Genomic DNA, 20952 nt, shown 5'->3' with positions numbered 1-20952 from the left:
CCATGTCTTCAGTAAGAGTAATTCATCAGCTCCCATTGTACTTAACACACTTTTATAGAAATTACAACACGACTAACCGTTTACTTATTTGCTTTTCCACTAGACTGTAAGCTCTGAGTGGGCAGGGATCAAACTTATTCATTGTTTTCTCTCGAACCCAGCACACAGTAGGTCATCAGTGCTTAGTCAATCAGTCAACAAGTATTTAGCGTCCTGCCAAGTGGCAGTGCTGACTTCTACATTGTTCCATGGGGCAGCCAAGAAGCACAGGATGCACCTTTAAGCTTCCTGTGGTTCCCCCTGAACACCATGGGACTCAAGTTCTGTGCCTTTTACACCTCCTCCTCCAGGCTCCAAAGCTCTTCTGTTTCGTCTGTCAGCTTCACCACCAATTAAGTTGGAGTCAGAAGGTGTGGAAAGCTCTGTTCTTAGTCATTCGTTTGATTGTTCAGTTGTGCTAAAAGTTTAGCATGCTGGGCCTCGCCTCCAGAGTTTCTAATTCAGGAGTTCTAGGAGAAGGAGTGGCAAAAGTCTGCATTACTAACAAGTACCCAAGCGATGCTGGTACTGCTGATCGGGAGACCACACTTTGAGAATCACTGGCTGAGTAAGAAATTTCAGCCACTGAGTAAGAAGTTTTAGCCAGATCTTTACAGATATCTCCCGTTTTGAATTTAAAGAATGTGTTCCTTGTTGTAAAAGAGTTGTAGATATCAAGAAGTGGATAGAGAGAATATAGGGTACCAAAAGCTTCCTGAATATTCTAAACTCCATAGGATGAACCTGTTTCTGGCTTTTTGGTTAGGCTAGAGAAGAGGGAACAGAGAGAATCAGAAGAGAGAACCAGAAGTCTGCTTCCCATGGAGAAGCCAAGCTGAGACCAGGCAACACAGAGGATGATGAGCCAGTAAAACTTTCTAGGATCTGGGCCTCAGATATCTTTGTGAGGTCTGTCCACAGCAACCATATCCACCCCTTAGCTCTGCTTGAATGAGGACCTCACAATTCTGACAGCCTTAGCTGAATCTGAAGATACTTCAATGCATCTATATTTTAGTCTGTTCAGGATGCTGTAACAAAACACTGTAGACTGAGTGGCTTAAAAGCAACAGACATTTACTTCTCACAGGTCTGGAGTCTGGGAAGTCCAGGATCAAGACACTGGCAGATTTGGTATCTGGCGAGCCCATTTCCTGGTTTATAGATGGCTGTCTTCTTGCTGTAACCTCACATGGCAGATGGGGAAGGGAAATCTCTGGGACCTTTTATAAGGACACTAATCCTGTTCAGGAAGGTTCCACCCTTATGATTTAATCACCTCCCAAAGATACCACCTCCAAATACCATCATATCAAGTGTTAGAATTTAATATATGACACTGGTGGGATGAGTGAAGGACATAAGCTTCAGTCTATAGCAAATCTGTTTTCCAAAACCTTTGTTACTTAGTTCAAATTTAACAGCATTGATTACCTATTACCTAATAGGAGCAAAGTTTCTGATAAGATGTAAAGTTGAAATAAATATATTTTTAGCTGTCTCGCAATATATGTACTTTTTCTTAAATGAGTTCTTTAGTATTACTGATCAGATAACTATTTAGCTCTTGCCACGTTAGCCTAAGCAGCTACTTTTTTTTTTCCCCTGTCCTTTTCCTTTTGGAGAGAAAGGGAAAAAACTTTTTCCTCTACCCTCTTATGTTTAGTACCTGGGGCCCTGCAAATAAAGTTGACAAAAGATGGATTAGCAGGAGAAAAAGCATAAAAATTTTGTTTGATATTAATTAATATATGTATACAGCATGGGAGGGTTTTATAAAAAAGAAGTGGAAACACCCGGTAAAGTTTTTGGACCTGAGAGCTTACATACCATGATGTCCAAGAGCAATAAATTATAGAGATGTGACAAGACAAAGTAGAGGAGTTTGGACTTCTATGGGCCGTAAATTTGGGCAATCTATATATATATATAGGGAACTAATTGAAGATGAAGGTTATTTCAGTAAAGTTTGTATATGCAGATTCAAGTCGATGCTGTCTCCAGTGATGAGGGATCTCTTCTTCCTGGTACAGAAGAGAGAAGGGAGAACAACTTCACAAAGGGAAATCTATGCCCTAATTTTAGACAGAAAGGGAGAAGGTAGAGCTTATCCTCAATTGCCTGTACCTCAAAATAATCCCTATGCCAGTGGAATACTTCGGATTTGCATACTTGAATCCCCATCACTTTCTACAGTGTAAGCTCCCTTAGAAAAGGTAAGACTCTCCAGGATAGAGTTGATCCAAAACTAAATGTCATCCTCTTTCCTATACATGACAAGGCCCAAATAATCGTCTGAAATAGAAAAGATGTTGATTCTTATTAAAATTAAGAATTATTTCCTGTTCATCTGAGTTTGGGGCCAAGATCCATACCTACTGTACATATAAACTTAATAAACATTAGTTATAGTATTGATATCATAGACTTTAACTTGTAATTTTTTCCTTTAATCACCAAAATTTTGTCAGTCAGTATTCTTTGGAAGATAACCAACTGTTCTTTATTTCTTGGTGAAACATTTTGACTGAACCCACTATTCTGCTTGATGAATAAAACATTTTAAATATTTTATTAGACTCTGATTTTTTTCACCTGAATCTCATTTTATTCCCTGAAGTATGTAAAACAAAAAATTTTTATAACTATCTAAATATATAAGCCCTTGAAAACAATAAATAGTATTATTTTGATTATTTTAAGCCTTACATAAAATTGTTGTTCAGTTGCTAAGTCACATCTGACTCTTTGTGACCCATGGAATGCAGGACACCAGGCTTCTTTGTCCTTCACCATCTCCGGGAGTTTGTTCAAACTCATGTCCATTGAGTTGGTGGTGCCATCCAACCATTTCATCCTCTGTCACCCCTTTCTCCTCCTGCCCTCAGTCTTTTCCAGTATCAGGGTCTTTTCCGATCAGTTAGCTCTTCACATCAGGTGGTGAAAGTATTGGAGCCTCAGCATCAGTCCTTCCGATGAATATTCAGGGTTGATTTCCTTAGGATTGGCTGGTTTGATCTCCTTGGCTGTCCAAGGGACTCTCAAGAGTCTTCGCCAGCAGTGCAGTTCAAAAACATCAATTCTTTGGTCCAGCTCTCATATTCATACATGTATACTGGAAAAACCTTAGCTTTGACTAGATGGACCTTTGTCAGCAAAGTGATGTTTCTGCTTTTTAGTACACTGTCTAGGTTTGTAATAGCTTTTCTTCCAAGGAGCAAGCGTCTTTTAATTTCATGGCTTTAGTCACCATTCACAGTGATTTTGGAGTGCAAGAAAATAAAATCTGCCACTGTTTCCACTTTTTCCACATCTATTTGCCATGAAGTGATGGGACCAGATGCCATGATCTTAGTTTTTGAATGCTGAGTTTTAAGCCAGCTTTTTCACCCTCCTCTTTCACCCTCATTAAGAGGCTCTTTAATTCCTCTTTGCTTTCTTTCATTAGAGAGGTATTATCTCCACATTTGAGATTGTTGATATTTCTCCTGGTCATCTTGATTCCAGCTTGCAATTCCTCCAGCCTAGCATTTTGCATGATGTATTCTGCATAGAAGTTAAAAAAGCAGGGTGACAATATACAGCCTTGATGTACTCCTTTCCCAATTTTGAACCAGTCCATATCCAGTTCTAACTGTTGCTTCTTGACCTGCATACAGATTTCTCAAGAGACAGATAAGGTGGTCTGGTTTTCCCATCTCTTTAAGAATTTTCCATAGTTTGTTGCGATCCATAGAGTCAAAGGCTTTAGCATAGTCAATGAAGCAGAAGTAGATGTTTTTCTGGAACTCTCTTGCTTTTTCTATGATCCAGTGGATGTTGGCAATTTGATCTCTGGTTCCTCTGCCTTTTCTAAATCCAGCTTGTACATCTGAAAGTTCTTGGTTCATTTATCACTGAAGCCTAATTTGAAGGATTTTGAGCATTACCTTGATAGCATGTGAAATGAGCACAACTGTATGGCAGTTTGAATGTTCTTTGAAATTGCCCTTCTTTCGGATTGGAATGAAAATTGACTTTTTCCAGTCCTGTGGGCATTGATGTGTTTTCCAAATTTGCTGGCATATTGCGTGCAGCACTTTTAACAGCATCATCTTTTAGGATTTAAAATAGTTCAGCTGGAATTCCATCACCTACATTAGCTTTGTTGATAGTAATGCTTCCTAATGTCCACTTGACTTCACACTCCAGGATGTCTGACTCTAGGTGAATGACCACACCATCATTGTTATCTGGGTCATTAAGACATTTTTTGTACAGTTCTGTGTATTCTTGCCACCTCTTCTTAATCTCTTCTGTTAGGTTCTTGCTGTTTCTGTCCTTTATTGTACCCATCTTTGCATGAAATACCCTCTTGGTATCTGTAATTTTCTTGAAGAGATCTCTAGTCTTTCCAGTTTAATTGTTTTCCTCTATTTCTTTGCATTGCTCACTTAGGAACACTTTCTTATCTCTCCTTGATATTCTTTGAAACTCTGCATTCAGACGGGTATATCTTTCCCTTTCTCCTTTGTCTTTCGCTTCTCCTCTTTTCTCAGCTATTTGTTTTTTGTTGTTGTTGTTTGGTTTTCTTTTTTTTATTTTTTAAAATTAATTTATTTATTTTAATTGGAGGCTAATTACTTTACAATATTGTAGTGGTTTTTGCCATACATTGACATGATTCAGCCATGGGTTTACATGTGTTCCCCATCCTGAACCCCTCTCCTACCTCCCTGCTCATCCCATCCCTCAGAGCCATCCCAGTACACCAGTCCTGAGCACCCTGTCTCATGCATCGAACCTGGACTGGTGATCTGTTTCACATATGATAATATACATGTTTCAGTGCTATTCTCTCAAATCATCCCACCCTCGCCTTTTCCCACAGAGTCCAAAAGACTGTTCTTTAATTTGTGTCTCTTTTGCTGTCTCATATATAGGGTCATCATTACCATCTTTCTAAATTCCATATATATGCATTAGTATACTGTATTGGTGTTTTTCTTTCTGACTTACTTCACTCTGTATAATAGTCTCCAGTTTCATCCACCTCATTAGAACTGATTCAAATGTATTCTTTTTAATGGCTGAGTAATATTCCATTGTGTATATATACCACAGCTTCCTTATCCATTCGTCTGATTATGGACATCTAGGTTGCTTCCATGTCCTGGCTATTATAAACAGTGCTGCAATGGGCATTGGGGTACACGTGTCTCTTTCAATTCTGGTTTCCTCAGTGTGTATGCCCAGCAGTGGGATTGCTGGGTCGTATGGCAGTTCTATTTCCAGTTTTTTAAGGAATCTCCACTCTGTTCTCCATAGTGGCTGTACTAGTTTGAATTCCCACCAACAGTGTAAGAGGGTTCCCTTTTCTCTGCACCCTCAGCATTTATTGTTTGTAGACTTTTTGATAGCAGCCATTCTAACTTGTGTGAGATGGCACATTATTGTGGTTTTGATTTGCATTTCTCTGATAATGAGTGATGTTGAGCATCTTTTCATGTGTTTGTTAGCCATTGGTAGGTCTTTAGAGAAATGTCTATTTACTTCTTTGGCCCATTTTTTGATTGGGTCATTTGTTTTTTTCTCAGCTATTTGTAAGGCCTCATCAGACAACCACTTCACCTTCTTGTTTTTCTTTGGGATGGTTTTGGTCACTGCCTCCTGTACAATGTTATGAACTTCTGTCCATAGTTTTTCAGGCACTCTGTCTACCAGATCTTATCCCTTGAATCTATTCATCACCTCCACTGTATAATCATAAGGGATTTGATTTAGATCATACCTGAATGGTCTAATGGTTTTCCCTACTTTCTTCAATTTAAGCCTGAATTTTGCAATAGCATATTGGCTATCCTTCTGTAACTAGTTTTTTACCCAACATTATTTGAGACATATTCATATTGATATTTACAGTTTTAAGCCTTTTTTTTTGGCTGCACTAGGTCTTCATTGCTGTGTGTAGACTTTCTCTAGTTGCAGTGAGCAGTGGCTACTGTCTAGTTGCATTGCATGGGCCTCTCATTGCCATGGCTTCTCCTGTTGTGGAGCATGGGTTCTAGAGTGCACAGACTTCGGTAGTTGTGGCACATAGACTCCAGAGAGCAGGTTCAGTAACTGTGGCACATGGGCTTGGTTGTCCCTTGGTGACTAAGGGATCTTAGTGGGATCCTCCTGGACCAGGGATCAAACCTGTGTCCCTGTTTTGGCAGACTCCCAATCACTGGACCACCAGAGAAGTCCGATACCCACAGTTTTAATTCACTACAGTGTAGAACTATACTACAACTGGCTTAGTATTTTTCCAATGTATAGCAATTTTGGTTAAATGTTTGCTTTTATAAGGAATACTCAATGAATATTTCTATAAATATCTCCTTGCACGCATGTGCAAAACTTTCTGTAAAATACATGCTGCAAACCATATTGCTGAACTAAAGGGTATGCAAATCTTCAACTGTCCTAAATATTGTCAAATTACTTTCCAAAGAGGTTATGCCAATTTCATTCCCATAAGCAGGGTTTGACAGTTCCAATTGCTCTCTTGATACTTTCAATCTTTATACGTTTTGCTAATTTGATGGGTGTGAAATAGTATATTACTTTCAAAATAAATTTTCCTGGTTGTTAGAGGGGCTGAGCATCTTTTCACATGTTTATTTGTAACTATCATGCCCTTTTCTGAGAATAATAGCTTGTTTGCTCATTTTTCTTTAGGTCTCTTTGCTTTGAAAGAGTCTTCAAATTTATCACTGTATATTAAAATATGTTTTCCAGTCTGAGTTGTTTTTTTAATTTTGTTTTTGCTCTCTTAAAATATAAAAGTTTAAATTTCGTGGAGGCAAGTTTCAGTGATTTCACTGGCTTTTTTGATTTATCTTTTGACTCAAGGGGTGGAGGATAATTTATATCCTACAATTTTTTTTTAATTGTAAAGTTTTACTTTTCCACATTTAGTTCTTTAATCTTCTTGGAATTGACTTATTTATTGGTTTGAGGTAGGGATCTAATTTTACTTTATTTTTTATGTATAGGTTAGCATTCTTCTGGTAAGATTTACCAAGCAATCCTTTCTCTTGCTGATCTGCAACATCATGTCTGTTACGTCAGATGTACAGAGATGTACGGAGTCTGGTCCTAGGCTCTGTTCTCTTCCATTGGTCCATTTTCTGTTCTCTTATTTTAAAACGATGGTGTATCCTCATCGCTCAGTTGTGTCTGACTCTTTGCAACCCTATGGTCTGTAGCCCGCCAAGCTCCTCTGTCCATGGGATTCTCCAGGCAAGAATACTGAAGTGGGTTGCCATTTCCTTCTCCAGGGGAAAATGATGGTAAATAAAAGCAAACCAGTAAAGTGATCCTTCTACCCTCTATCTTCTTACTGATATCTAATATTTTGCAGCCCCATGGACTGTAGCTCCTCTGCCCAGGGAATTTTCCAGGCAAGAATGTTCTCCTACATAAATGCAATATCAATTAGTTGAGTCTCGTTTTAAAACTGAACAGTTTTTGTAAAGTGAATACTTGTACATATTATACTCACTGTTTGAGGCATATACTAGCTAGAAGAAATGCACATTTATTTGAAGCTTTAAAAGTCTTGAGAACAACAGTCCTGACACTTCCTGGAACCATTTCTGTAGTAATGTTAGAGAGAGAATGGCTTGGCCAAAAACTTTGTTTTCCTATTCCCAGGGAAGATACAAACTCAGCAGTTGTTATGTAGTGCTCCAAGTGATTTGCCTAAAGACCTCCCACTGAGATCTCCATGAACTTGCAACTTGGATTGCACAGTGAGGTCACCCCATGCAGGTTTATGGGCAGATGGCCAAACCTTGACACAAGGCTGCAATCAGATCCCCAAACAAGTATATACACATAAGCCTCCTCCTTGTCTATAGCTTGAAACTACCATTTGTATCAATTAGGAAAAACTCCAAAGAAGAGCATATCAAATCAACCTGGCTTGATGTTTTCAAACAATTAAGCTTCAGATGAATTTTAAGACAGACAGCCTTTGTAAAAAGCATATATCCATATATAATATTCTAATGCATCAAGCTTAAGTGACAAGTATCCTATTTGCCTTATAAACTTCTAACTTTAGTATGTCATACTAACTGAAGTAAGTTAGACAAAGACAAATATCATGTGATATCGTTTACATGTGGAATCTACAAAATATGATGCAAATGAGCTTATTTAAAAAAGAGAAACAGACTCACAGACTTAGAGAATGCACTTTTGGTTACTTGGGGGCAGGGGAGGGGAGGGGAGAGATAGATTGGGGGTCTGGGATTGACATGTACACACTGCTATTATTTAAAATGGATAACCACCAAGGACCTAGTGTATAGCACAGGGAGTTCTGCTCAATATTTTATAATAGCCTAAAGGGAAAAGAATTTGAAAAAGAATAGATATTTGTATATGTATAACTGAATCATTTTGCTATACACTTGAAACTAACACAATGTTGTCAACCAACTATTGTCCAATATAAAGTAAAAATTAAAAAAAGAATTATCCTGCAATGTAGTTGTCAATTAAAATCAAAGCTCATATTGTCTTAAAATATTTAATTAAGAAACTCTAACTTTGGTATAATTTGCAGCTAAATGTAAAACTAGAATACAACTTAAACATAATGTAGGTCAGCAGTGGTTCCTAACCTTGACTGTGCCTTAGAATTATTTGGGTAGCTTTTAAAATGTCGTAAAACTAGAATACAACTTAAACATAATGTAGGTCAGCAGTGGTTCCTAACTTTGACTGTGCTTTAGAATTATTTGGGTGGTTTTTAAAATGTCTTAATGCTCTACTGCACAATAAATCAGATTGGAATAAGAGACTCAAGTATCAGTACTTTTAAACCTGGTTGAACAATTTTGTTACATAGCCAATGTTGAAAACCATTGACAATTTAAACCTTTAGCACTTTAAGAAAATGAGACTTCAAGAGGTCAAGTGACTTTTAATCATGTTTTAAATTTATACTGTCCAATATGGTAGGCTTAGACACATGTGGCTTTTTAAATTTAAATTTATTGGGATTAAAAACTAAAAATTGAGCTCCTCAGACACATTAGCCACTTTTCAGGTACCCAATACCCATGTGTGGCTAGTAGCTACCATATTGAACAACACAGATAAAAGAAACTTTCATCATCAGAGAAAGTTCTCTTGGTCATTGCTATAAAAGAAATAATTCCACGTCTGTTATTAATGACTTTCTTTGAAGCACAGCAGAAGATCGTCTTGTACCTAGGTATAAGTTGGATTTGATTTCTAATCATTTAGTAACTTCAGAAACATCTTAAACCATTATTACAGAATGATTAGTATAATAAAATAGTTTTTAAACAAGGATCACTCAAAATTAACATGTAGACCTGTAAGGCACCTAATACCACAATAAAAATAACAACTTCTTGGACAAATATAAAAAGTGACTCAAATCTAAGACACCCCACTCCATCTCCACCCCCAAATCAATGGATAATGATCCAGGAAGCCATTTTTTCCCCTTGATTGGCAAGGAAAGCACATGGGGGAAGGAAAGGGAGAGCTACAATTTCCCAGTGACTAGTGCATTGGGCTCAGAGACAGCTCATAAGCTTGTCTAGGCGCTGTCTTGGCACAGGAGAGTATGAAGGAAGTTGGTCAAGGACAGTCTCCACCTCCTTATAGTCTGAAAACAAAACCAGTATGAGAACTGAGCTAAAGTTCTCTAATAGGATTTATTACTATCACTATCCTTTTTAAAAAATATTATAGAACAGAGTTTTAAAACCTAAAACTTCTTGATCTCTTATAGTAATCATGGCCATGGAACATGTTACATAAAGCGGACCTTGGTGTGAAAGAGATTCAAATCTATTGTGTTATATTTTTGCTGTGGCAAGCATCTAGAAAAACATCACCATTTTATTAACTTTGTTTTTTCAGTTGTGTTATGAAATTGAAACTTAGTACCCACTGTACCAGAATACATTGTTCCTTGTCTTGTGGCTTAAATTTTGTATTCCCAAGTGCATTATAGCAAGCAATGAGATCGCCATGCCCAGGTCTAAACAAGAGGGATCCAGAAAGCCAGTAGTACAACAAAAAGCCTACTTCAGCGATTGCAGTGTGCTAGGTACTGTTCTGAGCATTTTACATAGATTACATCATTTAGTTCTCACAGCAGCTCACAATGAGATAAGTGCTATTATTATCCTCATTTTACAGATAAAGAACCTGAAGGACCAAGAAGTTAAGTAGTTTGCTCAAGGCCACACAGCTAGTAAGTGGTAGAACTGAACTTCCAACCTTTGCAGTCTAACTCAAGAGCCCAACATTTTAATTGCTCTGCTCTATTATCAACATGTACTTACTTCATGGTCATGGTTTTGGCTTATCAAGGTCAAGATCAGAGATACTGGTTTGGACTGGTCCACTTAGGTCGGAAAAAAGACCTCTGGGTGGCAAGGTGAGAATGTGAGCCTGTGTGGCCTTAACCCCAGGTTTCCCAAGATTGTTTTTTTGGGGGGACCACTCATCTTCACTTTGACAATTATCCCCTCTACTCCTTGGCATTACATACCCACATTGCCTTGCAAGGGCAACAGTAGTTGCAACAAAAACTATTGCCAGAGGTGAGAAAAGAGAAGGGGAGGGGCACTAAATAAACAGCAGGAGCTATGGATGCTCCTGCAGTGGTTACACAATAGCCCCCCCCACCGGGGTCTGAAACCTGGATAGACTCAGGGGAGTAAGGTTTCCTGGCTCCAAGTAGGGGTCCGAGATGGACAGATATCAGCATTAATTAGACCATTATATAAAACATCACCTTTCTTAAGGCCATATTCTCTCCTTTGTAACCTTGACAAATCTCAGCATGTTTCCACATTTAATCCAGCAATATAAACGAGAAACACAGTCTGTCCCAGTGTTACTAGTTTTCTAACCTGCATGAATCAAATGATTTTCTCCCCCAGACGGCAGCGCCATGTTCTTCTCAGCAACAGAAACTTCTTTGGGTCTTTCATACCCACTGTGTTTCTTTGTTTATTGTGCTGCAAACAGATGCAACTCTCCTGCACAAGCCCTTTGGACTTGCCCCGCCCTCCAAGAGATTCCATTTATGTGTGCATGTATGTATAATACACGTTTTATTATTTAGATCAGTTTTAGGTTCACAGCAAAGCTGAGCAGTAAATACAGAGGTTTCACACATACCTCCCACCCCCACCCACACCAACTCCCCCATTATCAACTTCGCCATCAGAGTGGTGCGTTTGCTCCACTGATAAACCTCCACTGACACAGCACGATCACTCAAAGTCCAGAGTTTACATAACCGTTCACTTTTTATGGGTGTTGTATATTTTATGAGTTTTGACAAATGTATAATGAACTATATTCATTACTCTAGTATCACTCAGTTATTTTTAAAAGGAATCATGGATATATACTTTGCTCCTGAGAGACTCCACCTGCTTTTTCAATAATTCGGAGATGGTCTCATTGTTTCTGAAAAGTTTATAGGCTGATTGGCACCATGAATTCACTCCCAAGGCCTCTGCCCTTGATCTGAAGGTGAATGACAGCACAGGAGGCTGGGGCTCCGAGGCACTCCTCAGGCAGCCAGCCTAGGAGCCAGAACCCTGCAGTTGTCTTGGCAACAGCTGAAGTTTCTTGTCCTGGGCTGAAAAGCATGATGCCTCTTCATTTGTGAAAAGTCTGTTTTACACTTTCAGTCTGCCTGGGGCATAAATATGCCAGGAATGGAGTCCTCAGGATGGGATTTCTTTTTTCTGATTTTGAAACAGGGGAGAAGATATTTGCAATAAGAAGAGGCCTGCATACATCTCATATTGCGTATTGGGTTCAAATATTCCAATGGAGCCATAATCTAAGCTGGTCAAAGTGTTAAGCTTGAACAGGATTTTGTTTCAGATACAGCAATATTTTTTAGGCCCTTCCAGAGAGACAGAATTCAATGCCTTTTGCTGGGAGATGGACACCATGGCCACCATCATTTTTTAAACCCTAACATAGAGTTTTGAAAGAGGAAAAAGTTTAACATCCTTAAGCAACTGCATATTTAAGTATGCTTAATATACCTGCAGTGTTAACTCAGAGCCCTCTCCAAGTGTGAATTGTTCTAGTATAAAGCACTTAGGAAGCCCATCAGCCTTGAATTAGACGACAGACATTCTCTCCGTTTCAACTCTTCTTCTCTAATTGATGTTTCTGTTTGAGCCCAAAGAGTTGCGATTTCCTTGATTGCCTCTCCTTCAAAATTCTCCAGATCATTGCTTATTGCAAAGCCCACATGTCTGCCTATCCCAGTTACAGGTATGTAAATAACATGAAATCTTTCTTCCTTCCTTTGAAGAGTAAAGAATGTAGCCTCTAACAAACATCCGCCAGATTTTATTTTAGAACTAGGAGAATAACTGGATTTCCTGCAGCAACAAGATTCACATATTTCTACTCTCCTGTAAGCTAAAATCATGAGGGGTGGTCACCTACCCAAGTGGTTGTGTGCACCTGGGCAAGAGTGGCTGGGCCAGAGATCAAACAAAAGACAGTGCTTGGTGCTAAGGTAATCCAGGAGCTTCTCCCAATTCTAACATCCAGATCAGGTCAGACCTGCACCTACCCAGCCTTTGGTATCAAGGGGGACAAAGAATAAAGACTAATAAGCAGATTTTATGCTTTTCCTCCCTTCCCCTAGCAGAGGATGTCAGGAGCCATAGGACACTGGGAATAGTTGGCAGCAACAAAAATTATTGCTCCTAATACAGCAACCTGTATGGGAGCAGGCTAAACACCAGGGAAACATGTGATCACATCAAGAGCAGACTTTGCCCACTGGCCTCGCACCTCTGTCCTGGTCTGAGAGGAGAAAACATGTTACCTATTATCTTCCAGGGACACTAATACCTAATAGATGCTCAAGAGAGGATGCAGGGCCACAAATGATCCTGCCTTGAGGAAAGAACAGAGGAAACCTGGTTCTTGCCTTGAAGGAACTTCCAAGATGGCTCTGGCATGTTTGTCTCCCAACACACACACACCATGATTGGAGTACAGACAACTAGTTCTTCAGGGGGAAGTGTGACTAATCCCAGGGAGGGCAGAGGATAGACTTAGAGAGGACAGCCTCCCACAGGTGATGCTCAAGTGGGATCTGAAGGAGGAGTAGAGATTGGCCAGGTTGAAAATAAGGGCAGGAGAGGCATTCTACCCAAAGGGTAGTCAGGAGCGAGATACAAAAGACCAAGGGACCACATATTAGATGATTCCATTAGATGATTCCATTTAGTGTGTAATGTCCAGGAAAGGCAAATGCATAGAAACAGAAAGTAGATCAGTGGTTATCTGGGTGTGGAAGTGGGCATGGGGACTAACTGCCAATGGGCACAAGAAATCTTACTGTGGGGATAAAATGTGCTGGACGGTGGTGATAATTGCACCTCTCAGTAAAGTTAGTAGAAATCACTTGAAATGGATGAATTCTATGAAATGTAAAATATACCTCATTAAAGCTGTTTAAGAAAGAAAAGGATAGGCACTAGTCATCCCATTTGTAGCGATCTGTGCTGAAGGGTTAAAAAAAAAAGATAAAATCTCATCCAATGGTTAATGATTAAATTCCAGTGTCTGTAAAACACTCAGCACAGAACAATCAAGCAGTTGCCTGTTATTGTAACAGCTAAACATCAGTCACTGTAAACACTAAAAGGAAAAGCAATAAAAGTTAATCTTCAGTGCACATATATTTTGTATAGGTCAGATCATCTTGTGTAAGATATCTAAATCTATAAAATACCTATGTAAGATAATGTTTCTATATAAGATAGCCTATATCCCACCTTTACTCAATTTATCAACATCAATTTCTGCACTATGTTATATGTTTTTCTTAGGCAGTCCATGACAACACAGAGTATGTTGTTATTTAGTAGCTAAGTCGTGTTCAACTCTTTTGCAACCCGATCGACTGTAGCCCACCAGGCTCCTCTGTCCGTGGGGTTTCCTAGGATTTCCCAGGCAAGAATACTGGTGTGTGTTGTCATTTCCTTTTCCAGTGGATCTTCCCAGACCAGGGATCAAACCCATGTCTCCTGCATCGGCAGGTGGATTATTTACCAGTGAGCCACCAAGGCAGCCTGACATAGAATATACCATCTGGTTAAACATAATTTAGTGCCAGCACAGGAGACTCGGGTTCAACCCTGGGTTGGGAAGATCCCCTGGAGGAGGAAATGGCAACTCACTCTAGTATGCTTGCCTGGAGAATCCCATAGACAGAGGAGCCTGGCAGGCTACAGTCCATGGTGCTGCAAGAATCGGACACAATTTAGTGACTAAACAACAACAAAAAACATAATTTAAGCCTTTACTGATGGATATTTAACCTTTCAAATTTCTCCTTAGAAATAAGTTCACTGAACATCCTTTTCCGTAAGGAATTTATAGAAATGATTGGAAATATGTATAAAATAGAATTACAGGATCCAAGGATGCATGCATGGTTAGTGCTGCCATCGCATGTTGCCAAATTGCTTGCCTGAATGTTTTTACCATATATGTCACCACCAACACTGTCTTCACCAGACGGTAGCATTGAACACTTTTTAAATCTTGGTTAATCTGATAGGTGCAAAGTGATTGCTTCTTTCACTTGAAGTCTCTGTGGTTGGTTAGTAGTGAGTCTGAACATTTTCTGTGGTTTATTAGAGTGTATATTGTCTGTCAGTTGTTGGCTTGAGGCTTTTATGCCTCCTCATCTTTTGAGATTTTAGTGTTTCTTGTGAACTTGTATATGTGAATTCTCCTTTGAGGACTTTAACTCTTCTTTGTGATATTTTTCTTCCAGGTTTGTGTATTTTCTTTCATTTAATTAACAATGTACTGAAGTTCTAAATGCTTGTAGAATTAAGATCACTTTGTAAAAGTGATTTGTAGAAGATTCAGAAATGTACATGGGGGTGGGGGTGGAAGAAAGGAGAGAACACTGCATTCTTTGCCTGCTTTATAATTTAGCCTGAGAGTACAAGTCTCTGAGTGCATCTCATCCCCACTGTTACTTTCATGGTCACAGTTTACCTGTCACGCACAGTTCAACAACAATTTCCTAATCCAAGTAATGGCTATCAAAGCACCAACAGCCCTCTGGACCTCAGGACTGACTCAGGATTAAATTGAAATCCAAGAGGTGTGGTAACATTGTCCTTATATTAAATTTTTTCTCATAGTTCCTAGCACTGAATGATCAAACCACAGTTCAATAATATCTCTTTGATCAATAAGCAACTAAATAAGAACTTTACAATTCTCCCTCTATGAGTGCTTAGTCACTCAGTTGTGTCCAACTCTTTGCGACCCCATGGACTGCGGCCTGCCAGGCTCCTCTGTCTATGGAATTCTCCAGGCAAGAATACTGGAGTGGGTTGCCATGTCCTCCTCCAGGGGATCTTCCCAACCCAGGGCTCAAACCCAGGTCTCCCACATTGAAGGCGAATTCTTTACCATCTGAGCCACAGGGAAGCCACTCTCCCTCTAGATCAACATAACAGTAGAAATATCAGATAATCACTAAAGAATTTTCCAGCAGATCTATTTAATAGGTGTAAACCCAGAGAGTTATCATCATTCATTATGAAACATTCATACTTGCGATATTGGTTGCTATCATATGTAAGAATTCCCTATTCTAGACCTATGTTCTCTGAAAAGTAAATCTGGAGAACCTCTTCTTAAAAATGACTTGTTAACATGGAGGGAAAATGTTCATGTCTTAGAATCAGTGTTAGAAAAATAGTAAAGATATTCAAGAATAGCCTTAAATATTCAATTTGCTAGGTTAAAAATAATGGAAAAACTGATCTTCACAGATGGTACTAGCTTTGTGACTCTGGGAAAATTGCTGTATTTCTGAATCTGTTTCTTCTTCTATAAAATAGAAAAAAATTAAATCTTTACTCCAGTCCTATGTGATATGAGTTGTATCAAAATTTATGAATTATAAGTCATTAATCCCATCATGCTCAGATATTCTTTGATATTTAAGTCAAGAAAATTAATTGGTAGATCAAGTGGATTAATTCCTCAGTGACTTCATCTAGACAGAAAAATGGAGGACTATTGCTTATTGCTCAAAGCACAGTGCTGGACATTTTTATTTATACCTTCTTATTAAACCTGCAGAACACAGGCTGCTGCCCCCATTTCAATGATGAGGAAACTGAGACGTGAATAAATTATCCTGCTTTTCTCACAGTGACAGATGCTCACCTGTGACTCATTTATGGAATTTCTTCCATTTAATTAGTGCCTAATTTGTGGGACTTGTTAACCAGTGATCTACATGACGTGTCCATTTTGATAACTAATAAGAATCTCAAACAAGATGAAAGACAAGCTCCTGAACCATCCTCAAAACATGTCCTCCCCACACTCTTTCCCACTCAGCAAATGACAGCTTCTTTATTCCAGGTGCTCAGACCGAAACCTCAAGAGTGTTCTCAACTCCTTCAAGTCCCATTCTGATCTTTAAGAAACCCTGCCAACTCCATCTTCGTCATACATCTAGAATCTAGACCACTTCTTACATTTTCACTCCAGCATTGTGGCTGAAGCCACCCACAGCTCCCACCTATATTATTAAAATATCCTTCTAAGTGGTTCATTTCTGCCCTTTTCCCTCTAGCCTGTTTGCACAGAGCTGCCAGAATGATCCTGCTAAAATGAAGATCTGATCACATGGTCTCTCTGTTTAAAACCTGACAACGAATTCCCATGTGACTCGGAGTAAGAGCCAAAGACCCACAGTGGCTTCAAGGCTTCACATGACCTGGCACTCGATACAGCTGACCACACTTCCACCCTTCCCTCTGTTGCCAGGCTGTGCCCTTGGCCAGGGCGGCTCTAACTCCAGGTTCCAACACAGCTCACTCCCTTGCTTCCTTCTGCCTTTTATTCAGAAGCTGTCTTCTTCATGAGGGCATCCTTCCCCATCCTATCTAAACTTTCTACCACTCAGTCTCTCATGTCTCCATTCCTGCTGCATTTGTTTCTTTCATACTTATTGCCAACAAACTGCATATTGTACTTACCTTCTTTGTCTCCTGTTTCTGAAATATAATCTCCACTGGGCCAGGTATTTTGGTCTGCCCATTCTCTGTTGTATTCCCAATGCCTAATGCATGGTGTGTACACCATAAATATTAGTTGAACAAGTGATGGCTCCACTCATGATGGCCTCCATCTCATGAGAGGTCATTCTTTTTTTTTTTGCAGACTCTTAAATTTTCTTCACGTCACTTGCACCTTTATCAGGTAGCACAGGACTTCCTCAAAGTTTTCCACACGTCTCTCCAGGCTTTTCTCTAGGTCTTCTTGACCAATTCTGGGTCACGTGACAATTCCTAGTTCAATCACTGGAAGAAGGGAATGGGACCACCGCAACTGTCATTGTTTAATCATGACTTATTCCCTGCATCTGGGCAGACGGTGGCTGGAATGACATTAGGTTAACAGGAAGAAGAGGATGATTTTATATGGGAAAATAAGTGCCTGCCAAATCCATGAGTCACAATTTCATGTCAGTGATCACATTTGAGCTTCAGCATCCTTATGCGGAAGAGTAAGCAGGCATCCTGACCATTGTTACAGAAGGGGAAACAAAGACATAGAGAGGTTCCCAACAATGCCAAGGGGTCAGAGGCAGACCCAGCGTGGTCTTCGCGGGTTCTGGGTTCTTGAGAAGCAGGGTGGTTTGAGAGAAGAAGAGTTGAGCAGGAATCAGAGACCAGAAATGCGTTTTCACTCCGCACAAAAAATTATAATTACTTCAAACAGCTGTTTTGATACCTCAGGGCCCAGGTTTCTTCATGTATAAAATGACAATAACATCCCTGTCTTGTTCTGGAATTGTGCATGGGCTGATTAATCATTAAGATTCTCTTCTTAGCTATTAAACTCCAGCTCAGGCAGAGAAACAGGAGTGAGTTATTGTACTTTGAACCCTGCAGAGCCAGAAGAGAGATGTTGGACTTCTTTGTAATGATATATTTTTAAAACCCCTTTTTTTCTGAAAATAAATACATAAAATGAACTTTTAAAGCCTTAGTATGTTCCTGAGGCTTGCCCCTGCATTGCATCTCTAAATCCTTCTAGTTCTGGCTTTGACATTTCAGGAACACAGGCATTCCTCAGCAGGTTGTCTGTTCTTCATTTAGAGATCAAGTCCCCGTGAATCCACAGCTGGAAGGTTCCTTTGCAGATCCCCTTCATGGTGCCCATAGCAGAGGCCTTTGTACAGCTTGAGAGCGATGACATCCTGAAACCTCACTGGCCAGGATCCCAGTACATACTGTTGCCAGGCTGCCATTGTTCTAAATTCTGCTTCTCACTCCCATGCATTTGTCCCAATATGTCACCTGCCTGAGAGATCCAAGAGTTTCTGCTAAAGAAGTGGCTTCATGAGGGCAATGGGGGGGAAAATGATTGTTTAATAATTTTCTGACCTTTGCATTTCAAACTCTATATCTATATGATGCATTTCCCAACCTTCTAATGCCATAGAGCTAGAGTTTTTCCCTTTCTGCAACTCAGATATAATGTTTACTAATCCTTCCTTTTGGATAGAAATCTAAGTTGTCTCATGTATTATCTTATGTGATTTTACAATTAAGAAAAAACACACGTAACTTGTACAAGGATGTTTTACTGGTGAAGAACAGAGTTGAGACTAGATGGTAGGGCTGCCAGGCTGCCTCAAAAGTGTCATATGGAGTGTTACAATGTTCACACTTTCAAAACAGACATTTCTTTGTACACTTATTTGTATCTTAGGTCACCCACTGTTAGTATTTTAGGGTACGCCATTTCTGAAAAACATAGATAAGGAATCTTACTTAAAGAAAGCTGCTTACAAATTGGCAAAATTTTTATGTAAAGGGCTAGATAGTAGACATTTTAGGTTTTGTGAGCCAGAAAGTTTCCATTGCAACAACTCAGCTCTTCTCTCTTCTCTGTAGTGAGAAGGCAGCGACCACAGACAATATGTAAACAAATTAGCATGGCTGTGTTTCAATAAAACTTTATGAGAACAGGTGGTGGGCTGCATTTGGTCCCTGCGCTATTGTTTGCTGACCTCTGACTGAGGCTGTGGCACTTTTAGGAATGTGCACTCTTTCACACTTAAAAAAGAATTGATAAAAATATTTGTCCAATTTTCTGAGTCAGATGGGAAGGTGAAATTTGTTTCACAAGATATTCCAGTACTTCAGAAAAGTCTCTACACTTTTACCACACTGATATTCCACAAACGTGACTGAAACATCATAGATTTAAAGAATGTGAGTGCACAGGAATATTTGAGTTAATTTCATCTAAGCCCCACATTGTATAGGCAGGGAAACAAAGGAAGTTTTTCAACTTCTCATGCAAAAGAAGTACAAGTAGCACTTAGAAAACCAAAAATTGATTGAGTCTTGAGCTTAATGTGTGGTTGAGATATTGCTATTTCTTTGCCAAAGAATCTATATTATATGTATGCATGCTAAGTTGATTCAGTCATGTCCAACTGTGTGACCCTATAAGTTGCAGCCTACCAGGCTCCTCTGTCCATGGGATTCTTCAGGCAACAATACTCGAATGGGTTGCTGAGCCCTCCTCCAGGGGATCTTCCCAACCCAGGGATCGAACCCGCGTCTCATGTCTACCTGCATTGGCAGACAGGTTCTTTACCACTAGTGCCACTTGGGAAGCCCATATTATATGTATAATAAACTATGTGATATATATATAAGAAACTATATAAATATATAAAAATGCACCCTGGTAACTCCCTTTCTTACCTTAGTCCTACTATAGAGAGTTTACTATTCCTACAAGACATTGTAAAAGCTCTAATAAAATATCAGACAGAAAATAATGAAACTGTGCCTTATGATCCCAGATTTGAGTAAATGTCTTTTCAAAATGTTGTTCTTCTGTATCCTTTCATTATGGGCCAAGACAGTCAAAGGCCTTTTGTTTTGCCGTAGCCTCCCTCCCACAAGATGCCAGTGCACCGGATGTCAAGTTCACAACAGAATGCAGATGGCACACTCAAGTCAAGATCATTGGAAGGAGTAGGGAGAGGTAGAGAATCACAAGGGGGAAGAGCAGTTACCCACGGGTAGAGGGGTGAAGCTTCCACCACTATGAGCCCCTAAAGGATGAGCAGAGCCAGCACTGGAATCTGCAGTCACAAAAAGGAGGCTCTTAAAGGCAACCACAGTACTCAGTCTCGGACACAGCCTGCCTGTGCCAGACAGTCGTCAGCTTAGTACCTCGGCTCCTATTGAAGGCTGGGACCCAGAATCCCCATCCCAGGAAGGTTCCAGGTGAGAGTTGACCAAGGAAGGAACAGGCACAAGATTTGGAAGGTGAACATGAAGGAAAGTCCGTCACTTTTTGGAAGGTCATCGTTGGGCGGACACGTTGACAGAGAGCCAAGTCTATCCCCAGCAGGCCCCAAATGCTCCTCTTTGCCTTTGTTGCTGTATTCCCAATGGGTGACGCTGCTCACCAACACAGACCCAAGGCCCCCGCCAGGCACTTGGTGGCAGCTTTCAAGCCTTCAAGCTTCCTTGATAGCTCAGTTGGTAAAGAATCTGCCTGCAATGCAGGAGACCCTGATTCGATTCCTGGGTTGGGAAGATCCCCTGGAGAAGGAATAGGCTACCACTCAAGAATTCTTGGGCTTCCCTGGTGGCTCAAATGGTAAAGAATCCGCCCACAATGTGGGAGACCTGGGTTCGATCCTTGGGTTGGGAAGATCCCCTGGAGAAGGGAAAGGCTACCCACTCCAGTATTCTGGGCTGGAGAACTCCATGGACCATATAGTCCATGGAGTCACAAAGAGTCAGACACGACTGAGTG

The 20952-nt window shown here is 39.9% G+C and overlaps 2 long non-coding RNA genes across 2 annotated transcripts in view; one reads left to right on the top strand and one right to left on the bottom strand.

Annotated features, from left to right (window-relative positions):
- LOC145516537 (uncharacterized) overlaps window positions 1–20952 on the top strand; it is a 63345-nt gene that overhangs the window by 27591 nt on the left and 14802 nt on the right. The window lies entirely within an intron of this gene.
- LOC145516538 (uncharacterized) lies at window positions 1747–18374 on the bottom strand. The gene is made up of 2 exons (XR_014061462.1): window positions 17136–18374; window positions 1747–2063 (listed from the first exon to the last, which is right to left on the bottom strand). It is a non-coding gene; the product is annotated as an uncharacterized LOC145516538 (long non-coding RNA).

The sequence above is a fragment of the Giraffa tippelskirchi genome, chromosome 8 (assembly GCF_054371585.1).
Source record: "Giraffa tippelskirchi isolate mGirTip1 chromosome 8, T2T-mGirTip1v1.2.pri, whole genome shotgun sequence".
Classification (NCBI taxonomy): Eukaryota; Metazoa; Chordata; class Mammalia; order Artiodactyla; family Giraffidae; genus Giraffa; species Giraffa tippelskirchi.
Note: the sequence above shows the minus strand (reverse complement) of the source record. Positions and strands in the feature narration are given on the sequence as shown.